This window comes from Ambystoma mexicanum, chromosome 1p (assembly GCF_040938575.1).
Source record: "Ambystoma mexicanum isolate Mex_15411 chromosome 1p, UKY_AmexF1_1, whole genome shotgun sequence".
NCBI lineage: Eukaryota > Metazoa > Chordata > Amphibia > Caudata > Ambystomatidae > Ambystoma > Ambystoma mexicanum.
Window position 1 is genome coordinate 1,240,012,247 of NC_090921.1, and position 13,774 is coordinate 1,240,026,020.

The 13,774-nt window shown below is 41.9% G+C and overlaps 1 protein-coding gene across 10 annotated transcripts in view; it reads right to left on the reverse strand.

Annotated features, from left to right (window-relative positions):
- Positions 1-13,774, reverse strand: part of LOC138452475 (zinc finger protein 391-like) — a 176,047-nt gene that overhangs the window by 62,524 nt on the left and 99,749 nt on the right. The window lies entirely within an intron of this gene.

A 13,774-nucleotide genomic window follows, 5' to 3' on the forward strand; every position in this document is an offset into this window, starting at 1 on the left:
AGGTTACTGAGACAGTCGTTCTGGTGGCCGGGAATGGATAGTGAGGTGGATTGGAAGATCCGCCAATGCAGGGAGTGTGCGATGTGTGACAAAAGTAAAGTACTGAGAGAGATTCCCCCCTCGCCTGTGCAGGTTCCGAGTGAGCCCTGGAGGAAAATTGCAGTGGATCTCATGGGTCCCATTCAAGGTTTAGGCAATGGTTTTAAGTTTGTGGTGATTATGGTTGACTACCATTCAAAGTGGTTGGAGTGGAGGGCTCTGAGGGAGGCCACCACGGCTGAGCTTTTAGCATTTTTGAGGATGTGTTTTACAGAGAGGGTTTTCCATCCAAAATCATTACGGACAACGGAGTGCAGTTTTGCTCAGAGAAGATGAAGGCGTTCCTCGTACGCTATGGGATAAGTAATTTGCGCACAGCTTTGTACCACCCCAGAGTGAATGGGTTAGTGGAAGGGCCAACAGATTTCTCAAGCACTGAGAGCTGGGTTATCGTGGATGGAAGTTTTAAAGGAGATGGTGTGGAGTTATTACATCACTCCCCACTTCATCACCAAGGTTTCTCCTTTTTCATCTTAAAAGGGGCATCAGCCAGCTACCAAGTTGTGCCCTGGTTGGTTGGGGTTGCCAGAACGTGTGGATGTTGACCGAAAAAGTCATGCATGTGATCGAAAAGGCTCAGAATGAGTATAAGCGAAACTTTGATGTTGCAGCCAATGTTAAGGTACAGGAGTGGTCGGTTGGGGAATGGGTTTTGATGAAGAACCCCACATTCGGGTCTAAATGTCTGGAGAGCAAGTTCTTGGGCCCCAAAAGAATCACTGCTGTTCATGGGTGGTGTGGTGAGGTTTGGTCCAAGGGAAGGTTTGTCAAGAGTGGTGCTGGGATGAGCAATGAGTTGGAAATGGAAAAGGAAGGGGCCGATACCGATGGTCTGAAGTGTGTATCAAAGAGTGTGGTGGAGAAGGAGGTTGTGAGTTGCATGGGACCAGAAACCAATAGCCAGATAATTGACCAACAAAAAGGAAGGATTAAGAAAATGCCAATCAGATTCAAAGACTTCTATTGCAATTAATGTGTGTGTTGTTGTTTCATTATAAGGACGGAGATGTGTTTTGTACTTTGTTTGTTTTTGATGAGGCCCCAGAACTGATTCAAGTTTTCTGGAACCCAACCGTTGCTGGAGCTGAGCCGGGCTAGCTGTGCCTGTTGCTCGCTCTGTGCATCTTAAATAAAGTATCTTGCCCTTACCCTTGAGTCTGTCTTCACCCCCAACACAGTACTCAGTGTCTGGTTTTGGTTATGGCTCCGTTTAAAATTGACGCTTCACCAGAAGAGTTTCAATGGAATGTGTAAAGTTTGATGCCCTAAACACCACAAAAGCTAATTTTCAAAGCACAGTTTATATCCATCCGTTGTACTCGTTTTAGTTGAAAAGAAACTGTACAGAGAATTCAGCTTAACTGGGATTATACTACAATGCAACTCGACATACGCAATGAACTAGCAGCTGACAAAGCCAATCACACACCACATCCTAACCACAACATTACCCCGCTGGCATCTGTGTCACTCAATCCCACTAGGTTTAAAATGGCGTGATGGGCTTTAAATTGCACAATTTTCTGCCAACTTGACACCAGTTCCCAAAAATATGCCATGGCGGAGAATGCCCCCCAACAATTAAAGTTTGCCTCACCCCATACAGTCTGAAGTTAGTCCCTCTTCCAACATTGGAAAGGTTAGCCCCTCTCCGTGAAGTTTTAGTCTAGTTGCGGCCCTGGAAACCACCCTTTTTCCCCAATTTTAGAAATTGTATCTCAATGGATTCTGCATGTAAGTAGGTCTGCACGAGTCTTTCTTGCAGACTATGCTCTGCTCCATACCTAAAAGATGTTTGCAGTTGTTCCTTACTGGCTTTCCTGGACCCTGTGCAGACCAGGTTGTAGAAACCATTGACCGTGCCTTCAGTTTGCAATGAAGGTGGAAAGATGCATATTCCTTGCATTGGGAGGTTTGCATCTCTAGATGTACGCTATGCCTGCAAGGCTACTAGGTCAGCAGTCTAGCCCCACAGCTTCAGAAGTGGGGGACATTTGGATTCCTTTAGGCCAGTTTTTACATTTGGAAACCTTAAACTGCAGACAGGGAATCCCAATTGCACTCTACAGGATACACCCTTTTTATGGAAGGTTGCAAGCAAGGCTTCAAGCCGCTGGGTTGTCGGCGAAGGGATACACTTTCCTGCATTCAGCAAGTAGTTATGAGCACCCATCTGGAGACATTCCCGATATGCATGTCTGGCTTTCACTGAGGCAGAGGTGAAATTGCTTGGCATTCCATCTGATGGCGAGCACCCCTCAGAGGAAAGACTGACACTACAGGGATCAAAATAAGGGTTTCATTAGCAGGAGCTAAACGCAGCTCCTGGGTATCAGACTGTCAACTATTAAGCAGGAGTTATCTCAGAGAACCAGTGCTATATAGTGTGCATCAATTTAACTCCCACATGAGATGCAAACAAACTTTTGACAATCATGCTTTACATGTCAGTGTGTCCTAATGCTCATGTATACATATTCCTAAATGCACAGCATTTAATATCGTATGGATATATTTGCATGAGACCAGTTGACACGTGGAGACAAATTTAGCTCCTTGTAGCCATTGGCGTCGGGCCAACTAGGCTCTCCTGGGCCATAGTCAGGAGCTAAATAGCACCCAGCAATTTCGATTACTATCCTTCCACGAAGTAAGAGTGGTTATTTTGCCAGCATTTACAGAAGAGAGTGAGGCCACAGGGCCAGCAGCAGCCTTGATAATTCACTGCAGGAGGCAGAGGCAATGCCAGTGATCATGCTCCCAACTAGCTTGTCCTGAGGCCCTTCTCAATCTAAGCCCCCAAATGGAGTTTAACTTTCTTAATTGCCCCCATGGAAGGCAGGATTCAATATGTTCTCTGGCCTTAGGAACACATTACTTAGGGCTGATTGTTTTGGCTGGGTTTTGACAGGGGTAGTGCCTCAATTTCTGAAGCAAGCTCACGCAAATCAATGCCCCTTCTCATTTAAGAAAGTATTCTGTTTCATGAGGTTACAGAACACTTTCACAAAGATTAGATCAAATGGATTCCAGAATGGTGAGCAGTGGAGTAGCAGCTTAGTCCAGCAGCTCCCGGGCCTCTCCCTGAAGACATTTTCATGATATTATTATGAACTCAAAGAAGAAGATAGAAGAGGCTGAAAACCCTGTTTCAAAGAAACCCAAACAGATTTTGGAAATGGGCGATACTCCTAGCATTCAGGATGTCTATAAAATCCTTCTTCAGGTGACCCAAGATGTCAGTGATGCATACTCTCTCTGGCTGATCTCAATTTGAAAACAGGTCAACTTGATGGCAGAGTGACAGACCTGGAAAAATCATCTCCATCTATGAGCACTGAAATTGCAGGCAGCTTTCAGGCTAACAACAATCTGAAGTCTGATTTACAGAAAGTGAAAGAAATGCACTTGGATTTGGAAATGAAGCGGAGGGCAAAAAACAGACTGTTTGGCATGGAAGACATTGCTGACAAGGAGGATTTGGTTCCCCTGGTCATACATATATTTAAGGAGAGCTTCAACTATGGCTCCATTTCCTTGGGTGACATTGACAACGCCTTTAGGATTGGAAACAATTTGGGGGCTAAGGCAAGACACATTCTGGTGACTTTCATGAATCAAAAGATAAAAGAAACTCTGATGAGCTCAGCCAAATTGAAAGGAAATGCCTTTTTTAAAAGGTAAACTGGTTTTTATTTACCCAGATTACCCCAAAGAAATCCTACTTCTGAGGAAATCATTTAAAGGGGCTAAAGACATGGCCAAGCAACTGAATATGAACACATTTGTGAACAAAAATAATCTTTTAACTATTGTGATGCCGGATGGAGAGAAGAGTACTTTTGATCCTACACAAGCCCGCGCTGGTTGGAACTGCATAAAGGAGATACTGCTGCCCCTTCACTTAATATGTGATGTCTTGTTGGATTTCTGATGGCCTTCCTGGTTAGAAAATGTTTCTATCACTAACTTTTTTGGATTTTGGCCGTGTTTTTCTTTATTATCAGCAATGGCGCCGGTGACACTTGTCTGTTTAATAACTCAGTTTCGAAAATAAGCTTTTGAACCTTCATTGTTTTGTTGTGCTTTTCGTTCACCTTTCTCTGAGTAAAGGACCCTACTCCATCGTGGTCAGCTCACGACGTGACCAGCGACACGGTATTCACCGATGCACGTCAGGAAAGCGGTCCTTTTGTGCCGCACTGTTTAGCGGTATCCCGGGCGCCTGACACTAAACTTGGTGAGTGGATACGCATTCATCTTGGCCTATGTATTGTGTTACTTTCTGCCGCATTGATCGTAAGACTTTTCTTAAAAGAGCCTCGCTCTATGTCGGCAGACTATCAGTATCGTTGATGATCTGCGCCTCCTGTAAGCCGCGATGCATACGCGCTGAAATAAGTACGCCCCTGCCGGAAGAACTTCTTTTCAATATTCATTATCTGAAAACGACAAAGTGGGGGGGGGGGGGTTGGAGGCACTCTGGGATGGCTTGAAAAGCAGTGCCTTGTAACTGAGACACACGGGCCCATTCATTCACAGAGTAAACAGCAGAGATTTTAACATCTGTAATCTTCCGTCACCGGTGTGATATCCCAGTATAATGATATTCAAACTTGTACTCATAGCATGGGGACGCAATTGAAGGGTCCGGCTTGGGTCCGGAGAGTGCACGTTACTCAAGCTACAAGTGGATTGGTGTGATTTCCTCGCTTCTGATCGAGTAGAAAACTTGTTTCCAGGAAAACCTTAACAAGCGGGCAGACAGAGCCATATAAATTGCTGCACGCAGTGCCGAATTTAAACTCAACTTGTCTACATATGTGATTTGGGACTTCAGGTTTTTTCACTCTTTGAAATGACTTGGAAACTCTTTCGGATTTCACTTATGTGACCACTCCCGTTGGTGTATGGTAACTTGCATCACGTCAGCAGAGCTGGATTGTATTGACATGGAGTAGGTTTGTTCACTCTAGTTCCCTACACTGTACATGCTTTGGTGTGCTTGTATTTGCATTTCAATGGTTCATTAAAATGGATGAGGAAAATGTTGGTTTAAAATGCTGCATGTTGAGTATCCATGTAGCCCGGTTGCAAGATCCCTTCAATTTATACATGTCACATGGAACTTTTCATGAACTTTTGGTCTTTATTGCTGATTTGATATTTTATTTTATTTGTTTTAAATCGTTTTCATTTTCTTCCAGCAAGATCATTCGAAGTTTATGACCTAAAATATTTTGTGCTGTTTATATTGAAGGGAGATCTATTTCTTGACAACAGCATGAGAAGATACGTTTTCTAATTCTATACTAGTCACATTACACATACTTTGTTTATGATACTTGGTCCCATGGGGTGTGGGCATACAGTGTTCTTCTGGTGAGGTAGTTGGGGAGCAATATTTTAAAATGACATTGGGCTTTTAAGCCATTAGCCCTGGGGGGGGGGGGGGTTGTATTTTGTTCTGACGGAATAGAAGCATTTTCTTTTTAGATAAACGGAAGTACACAGATATACCAGGTTCCTTGTACAAAGTTCACCAACCAAATTGTGTTCTACCTCTTCAGCTTGTGATGCGGGGTTGCAATATCTGAATAATGGCGGCTATCCGGATTAGGCCTTTAAGAAGTTGGCACTCTTTTATACATTACAATAAGGTTAGCTAGGTTATGTTACTTGGCATTTATATAGTGTCCTATGTATCATTGGTATGATCTCAAAGCGCTGGTTGGTTGAACGCCCTCGGGAACCGCATTTCAGGTCAATAAAGAGTGTTGTATGGTGCGTAGGTGCACCGGCTATGTGTGCAGCTGGTGTGGTTGTTGCACGATAGCTGCTTCTTAGCAGTAGGTGTGGTGCTGAGGAAATCAGTTGGATGTGTTCAGTCTGGAGGGTGAACACCCAGACTGATTTCTGGCTGTGTTAGGCCTGAGGAGATGCCTAAGCTAGCCGGAATGTGCTCAGCTAGCTGTGTTTTATTAGGATGATGAGGTGTTTGTGGGGTCATGTTAGTATGAGAACAGCTAGGCCGAATGTGTCATAGTATAGTTGTGTTCTATTTGAGTGATGGTGTATAGGAGAGGGTAAGCATAGTAGTGATATAGTGGTTATCTGTAAAGCGCCTGCGACCAAGCACGCAAACAGGACAGGGGGTGTACATAGCGGCATATGTATAAAAAGCGACAGGTTGGATAGGGTAAACATGTGACACAGATAACATGGGGATACAGGTACATGGCATATACATAGCATAATAGGAGATACAGAGATATATCCACTCCCTCCATTGCATGTGTTCCATCTGCTACATTCTTACCATTCTTTCCGTTATGGTTTGTGGTATATTGGGAAATAGTATTCATCTATTTTTCAAATTTCCACTGATGGTTGCAGGGTTCGGGGGCAGGTCACCGGGGTCATTCTTCATTTCTTACTATTGGCCAATTTCATCTTTGGGTTCATTTGGGAGGGGCCCTAGAGTTCGTTCTCTATTTAGGTTTTGTCTGTTAACTAGGTTGAATAGACTTCACAGTTTCGACTTTTTCTTCAGAGGGTGTTTTACTTTTTTATTTGTTTTACATTTTTTGTTTATATTTTCCCTGGTGAAAGTGAAGCTATGGCCGCAAGGTCGATTGACAAGAATGCCGAAGATTGGTGTGTGGCGTCTTGGAAGGTCAATTGTGTAAACAACGTCCTAAAAAAAAAAAAAAAAAAAAAAGTATTTACAGTCCTGGAGGATTTGGTGGTGAACATTTGCTTCCAAGAAACACACAAACTAGCTGATGAGATTTAAGGTTTCGCGAAAGATTGGGTTGATTTGCTTATGGTTCCTCTTTCTCAGCCTGATCACAGGGGGGGGGGGGCTATATTGGTTCAAAAAAATGTGCCAATTAAGGTTTTGAGAGAATGTGCAGACAAGGATAAAAGGATGATTGCTTGGCTGATTAAGACTCGGGGGGGAGCAAAAGATCTGATGCAACATGTATGCTCCTTCGGTGGATGACAGTTCATTTTTTAGAAAGGTTGCACAGACTCTACAAGACTTGAACTCGCCAAATATCCTACTGGGGGTGATTTCAACACTATTTTAGACCCTGCACTTGATAGAAGCATTTAGAGAAGGGCTGGTCGAACTGATCATCTCCGAGCACTATTAGCACTTTTAAATGAGCATAATTTAAAGGATAATTGGCACCTTGAACACCCCGACAGACGAGAATATAGCTTTTTCTCAGGAGCATATGGAGTTCTCGAAGTCAGGCATGCTTTTCACCGGTGGGGCTCTGATTGAGAGTTTTTCTGAAATGGGGAATATTTTAGTGAGTGACCACGCTCCACTAACAATGCATCTAAAACTAAAATTTGAATGTTGCCGATCCCTTTCCTGGAAGATGAACACTATTTTATTGGATGACGACATTTTTGACAAAATTGTTTAAGCAAAATGGTTTGTTGAGGAGAACCACACTAATGAGGTTAGTTTACAAAACATTTGGGAGGTTTTCAAGTGTTCGATGCAAGGGATTTGTCTTGGATTGTCAAGTTGAAGACGGAAAAGAGAAGATAAACTGAGACGGGATCTATAGCTGAAAATTAGAGACATTTCAATAGAATTAATGTCCGATTCGTCTAATACTGCAAACGTTGGGGTTTTAAAGAAAATGAAAAGGGAGTAGGATGGCATTTTATCGTTGAAAGCAGAACGCAGTCTGTTTTATACACAGTGTGCTTACTTTAAAAGGGGTGAGAAATGCGACAGGTGGCTTGCATACAGGTTGAGAAAGAAAAGTTCTGAATCTGCCATCACTTCCATCTTTGATTCGGGTGGTAGAGTTACTTTTGACACAAAGTGGATAAATACGGTGTTTCATGAATACTATATGGATTTATATCGCAATGAGGCTGGAATTATTGGAAAAGGAGGGGAATTTATTATTTTAAGAATCTTGAGATCCCTAGAATTTCTGATGCCGAGAGCAGTCTTCTAGGTGCTGATATGACGAGCGATGAGCTGAAAAAGGCTATTTTAAAGCTGAATAGTGGCAAATCCCATGGTCCAGATGGACTCCCAGTTGAATTTTATAAAATAATTCCAAATTCAGCTCTTGAACTTTTGAAAGACATGTTTCTTGCAAGTAAATTGGATAGAGCACTTCCATTGAGTATTTATCACGCTTCAATCTCGTTTTTTTTTTTAAAGGGGGAAAGGACAGCAATCATCCATCCAGCTACCGCCCCTTTAGCCCAATTAATACAGACAATAAAATTCTGTCTAAGGTTTTGGCAAGGAGGATTGAAACATTTCTTCCAAAATTGATTGGAGTGGAACAGTCAGTATTTATGAAAAATAGGCACACTTCCAGCAACATTCGCAAGCTCATTCTTACAATGGAAAAGGCGAATGATGGCGAAATTGATGCTGCTGTCCTTTCCCTTGACGTTGAAAAGGCGTTTGACAGTCAATTGGGATTACCTCTTTAAAGTCTTGAGGGAGATGAATATCAGAAATGGGTTCATATCATGGGTTGAGTTGTTATACACAAGACCGACGGCTGATGTGAAGACGAATGGTGTTAAGTCAGAACCCTTTTGTCTTGAGTGGGGCACCAGACAAGGTTGCCCTTTTTCACCGCTTTTGTTTATATTAGTGATAGAACTGTTGGCTATAGCTCTCATGACTGAACCCGGGTTGTCTGGTGTCAGCTGCTGGGGAATTATACAACAAAAATGTGGTTTTATGCTGATTATCTTTTGTTGCTCCTCCGAAATTTAGATGTCTGTCTTCCATGCTTGATGCAGATTCTGACTAAGTTCCAAGAAATATCGGGATACAAAATCAATTGGCAAAGATCTGAGGCCTTGCTGCTTTCTCACAGATGTGATAAAAACGGATTAGGTTTTAGATGGTGTGAGGTCGGACTGCGTTATCTGGGCATCTGGTTGACAAATACAGTTACTATTTTGGTTGAGGAAAACATGAGGGAAATCTGTAAAGACTGGAAAATAGATTTAGAAAGGTGGTCACTCTTTAATTTGTCACTTGGGGCAAGATCAATGCCCTAAAAATGAATATGGCTCCCAAGGTAAATTATATAACAGGCATGTTACCCTTGAGAATTAAGAAACAATATTGTAAAGATCTGGAGCGTATGATGCAGGATTTTCTTTGGGACAAGAAGCCTCCTAGGCTTAAAATATGGAAATTAAAGCTCCCAGTTGATCAAGGTGGTCTGGGGGTCCAAAATTTTAAAGCTCATCACCTGGCCTTTTCATCACATTTATTCAATTTTTGAGTTCAAATCCAGACCCTTGGGCGATTGCAGAATCTAATGCATATGGACCACTTGGACCTGAGGCTGTTTGGATCACAATTTCTAAAGAACGTGGTTGTAGATCGACTGTAACAGAATTTCTACGGAATGCTTGGTGCGAGTTGTTGGAGTTGCTAGGGATAGATGCATTTAACTGTCAACCTGCATCATTATGGCTGAACCCAAAGGCTAAAGACAACACTAAACCAATGTGGCATTAGAATGATTGGTGATCTTGGTAAGGATGGGCGATGGATGTCGGCGAATGAGATGAGAGAACAGTGCGGCTTCAGGGCCTTGTCGGATTCTGCCTATAGGCAGATAAGGAAATCGGTAGGTGCCGTTGACTGGATTACTACTTTGGATGTGGACATTTTTCTGGCTAGGCCAAATGAAGGCGAAGCTGGGTTGGCTAGCAGAATGTATAGGTTGACTGTAGCAAACTTTCATGGGAATGACAAGTTGTGAGAAGAATGGAGTAGGAGGATTGATTTTGATATTACTCCTGAGAATTGGCAAAAAATATGCAGGAATGTACTTTTATGTTCAGTAAATTTTGGAAGAGAGATCTTGTCAAATTAAAATACTGAGCCAAGTTTATTGATGTCCTGAAAGGCTTTAAAAAAAAAAAAAAAAAAAAAGGACGACTTCATATAGTGATGAGTGTTGGGTTGCGTACAAGAAGTTGGATACATTGAACACATGTTGTGGAATTGTGTACATGTTTGGAATGAGGTGTGTGAGGCTTGTGTAAGAGTTTCGGGTGTGAATCTACATTTGGACTTCAAAACAATGGTACTTTTGAGACGAATGAGAATTAAATGAGCTTAACTCTGCTCAGATGAAATGGTTTTTCAGGGGAGCAATTGTGGGCAAGCGCCTAATTCTACGAGGATGGAAAACCAGGATTGCTCCTTCTTTTGACATCTGGGTGGTTGAGATGCATAAGCTTTCAAAATGGAAACAATGATTTACAAATTGAAAAAGAAATTTGCCTGCTTTTGACAGGATCTGGAGAAATGTTATTGATTTGTATCAACTCATGGACTTGTGTGGATTTTTATGGGGGGGGTTAATATATATTTATTGGATATTTTCTGCATTTCTGTACATTATTTCTTTTAACAGATTGTATTCTTGTGTCTGTAATTGTTATTGGTTTTGTTTATACAATTGTAAAATAAAATGTAAAAAAAGATTATATGAATGGTTCAAGAGATCAAGAATGGCTGATACTCTGAGTAGAATGCCTGGCAGCCTGCAATAGCCACATAAAAGCCTGGAAATAATGTTTTTATTTCAGGCTGATTACAACATCACAGCGTACCAGTAATTAAAAACATGACATCACAACTGCTCTGTAATCAGTTATTACGTCGCACTATCTGCTACTTGAGCCAGCACAGAGCAGAATGACAACTTTCAATGCAACACTTTAGCTGTGACAAGCTTTTCAAATTCTTTGTTTATAAAATAGTTTTCTGTGATACATTACAGCCATTAGCTGACAAGGTACTGTTTATAAGAGAATGCTTCATTTATGCACTGCTGGAGTTTAACCAATGTGTGCAAGTATTTGCATGTCAATTGCCTATTTTAAAGAGCAAAATGAACGGTTTTCGATGTATTTTCTTTAAAATGTTTATTTTTTCTGCAAAACATTAGGAGTTGCATGTAAGCTTTTTTAAAATCCAAACGGATTCTACATTGATTATAAGTAGATAGTAGATTAAGCAATAGGCCAGAAAGTAAAGGGAATGACAGTGTGAGGCCCTGTATTATGAGGACTAATATACATTGTACCATAACTTAAAAGGATATTACAGTCACCTTGGTGTTCCGTGAATTCACAGAGGAACTCTGCCTGCAGCCTCATTAGTCTATTTGGTTATGGAACTCCTTACTGTAGGGGGTACTTCATCCCATGTACATCTCCTTGCCAAAGAGACATGGTCTGAGGCTACTTAAAATCTTAAAAACGTTGTACAAATTTAATTGGAAAGAAAGGTTCACGACTATGGCTGGTATCTTTCTCCAGGATCCCCATTTCCACATGCCTACACCGGGCCTCATAATCTGTACTCGCCATTGGCTAGCGATAATGAACCCTTGGCGCGTAGGCAATGGTGTGATGGGTGTATGTGTAGAAATGAGGTCTCAAGCCATAGTCACTAGACATTTTCCCCCTGCCTATACATTTCAACAATAAGAGGCACTCGTTGTGTGGCGAAAACACTACCACTTAACTTCACTGCCTTTTCAGGGTCCAACATTAAGATTTGATGAGCAGAAGCTAAAACCAGCTCCTAGGTGTCAGGAATCACCCAGCAGGCAGGACCTATTGCTGGGTGATCCAGGAGCGAGTACAGAGCACACCACAAATCTAATTTCCGCCTGAGATACATACATTGTGTCCATCATATTTGACCCATTATGTTTAAATGTGTACAAGATATGTTCTAATTCTTCTTGGTTAGCATTCTAAAATACACCAGGTTAATGTCACATATGCATGTTTCTAAAGCACCAATTGGTCTGGAGAGCTTGGTAGCTCGTGGTAGCTGTTGCTTACCCAGGCTTTGCTCAGGATATAAATAGCTCCCATCTCCCAAGTTACAACCACTGCTTTTAGATTTCCATTCTCCATTTGCTGCTCCTCACAACCAAGACGGTCTCCACAGTGCTCCCCATCAGTGGAGGTTGCTCACCTCAGATGGGTCATTATCAATATCTTTCCACTTGGGGACGTCTGGATGTTTAGGCAATGTTGGTGGAGTTAACTTTGCTTTAATATGTGTTCATTTCTACATTCTCCGATGTTGTCTCCGGCTTCTAGAAGTCTTGTCTTGCTTAATCAAACAGGATTCAATTTACTGGCCCCGTGCTCAAAGCTGGGAATGCGTTCTCTTCACTAGAGAGAAAACGAGGCACACCTGTCATACAATACAGCTACTTCATAGGGTCTTATTAGAAGGCTTTAAAGCGGCTTTGTCTGCTAGGTGTTATGGCCTAGCGCACACCCTGGCCTCCGAACCTGCCCCGCCTGCTCATCGGACCCTTTTGTCTCCCTTCCATTGGCTGCTCAGTCAGTTCCGAACATCAAGGGCATGATCAAGCTACAGCACTCTGCAGCAGCCATTTCATCAGTCCAGGCTCGCCTTCAAAGGCATCTTGCTTCCGAACCCTTCAGTGCTAGTCGCACCTCAATAGTCTCAGCTACAGCAGATATATAGAGCGTTTTGTACCATCTGCTTTCTCCTTTGAAGGATTTTTGTTACACCCCTGCTAACCCCTGGAAAACACTGGTGTTGCTATGCAGGCTACAGGGAAGGTTCAGAGTTACCTTCTAGGCTTGAAGTGACAAACACGGAAGACCACAGGAGCACCTTACACTTATCAGGGAAAATGTATGCGCCGGAAGAGCCCCCGAGGAGAAGAACTCTGGAACATGCCTGAAATGTCCCAATTATAGGGCGGTCTGGAGTATACGGTGATAATCCACGCAGACATTAATACAGCTTTATGGTGGATTCTGCAGTGCAATGGCCTTAACCAGGGAACGGTTTTAGCAGCACATTATTTTTATACATTTATTGGAGGTATTAATTGATGACAAATAGGGCCAAGCTGGGCATTTGTACAAACTGGGCATTTGTATTGGTTACACTATATATTTACTATAATGATTCCATTGACAATTTGTAATAAATGAAGGAAAATTGTAAAGAATGCATTCAGTTGATTTCATTTTTTTGCAAGCAATCAGGATACAGACATTCACATCAGATTATTTTCCATAGTAATGTTTGTCAAACAATATGTAAGCATTCCTAAAAGGAAAAAAAACGTATGCACAATTTCGTTTTGAGTTCTGTAAACGCCCTGAATGGGATTTGGGTTTGAGGCTGGGTTTGGTGCCATCTTAGTCCTTATCCAAAGTCAATTATTATGTTCATGTTTTCATTTATTTAAATGTTGTGATCATTATCTTTTTCACAACAAAACATCTGATAAAACGAGATGAACAAAAACCACATAAAAGATAAAAACAACTGTGCTGGGCATCATACCAAATCTTTACATATCCTATTCTGGGCTCAAAATGTGTTCTCGCCAGTAGCCATTGGCAAGCGATAATTGACTCTTGGCGAGTAAGAAACGGGGTTCTGCAAGTATGTGTAGAATTGAGGTGGCAAGTAAGCTTTAGGAGTAGCTAGTAGCTTTCAGCTTTAATACCCCCCCCTGTCCTATGTATTATATATTCAACAATATTTGCAAAGTATACCAATGCAAAAAAGGGTTGCATCCATGAGCCAGACAGCTGTGCCTAAAATGTAAGCAAGGTTGCGTTGTCTGCAGTA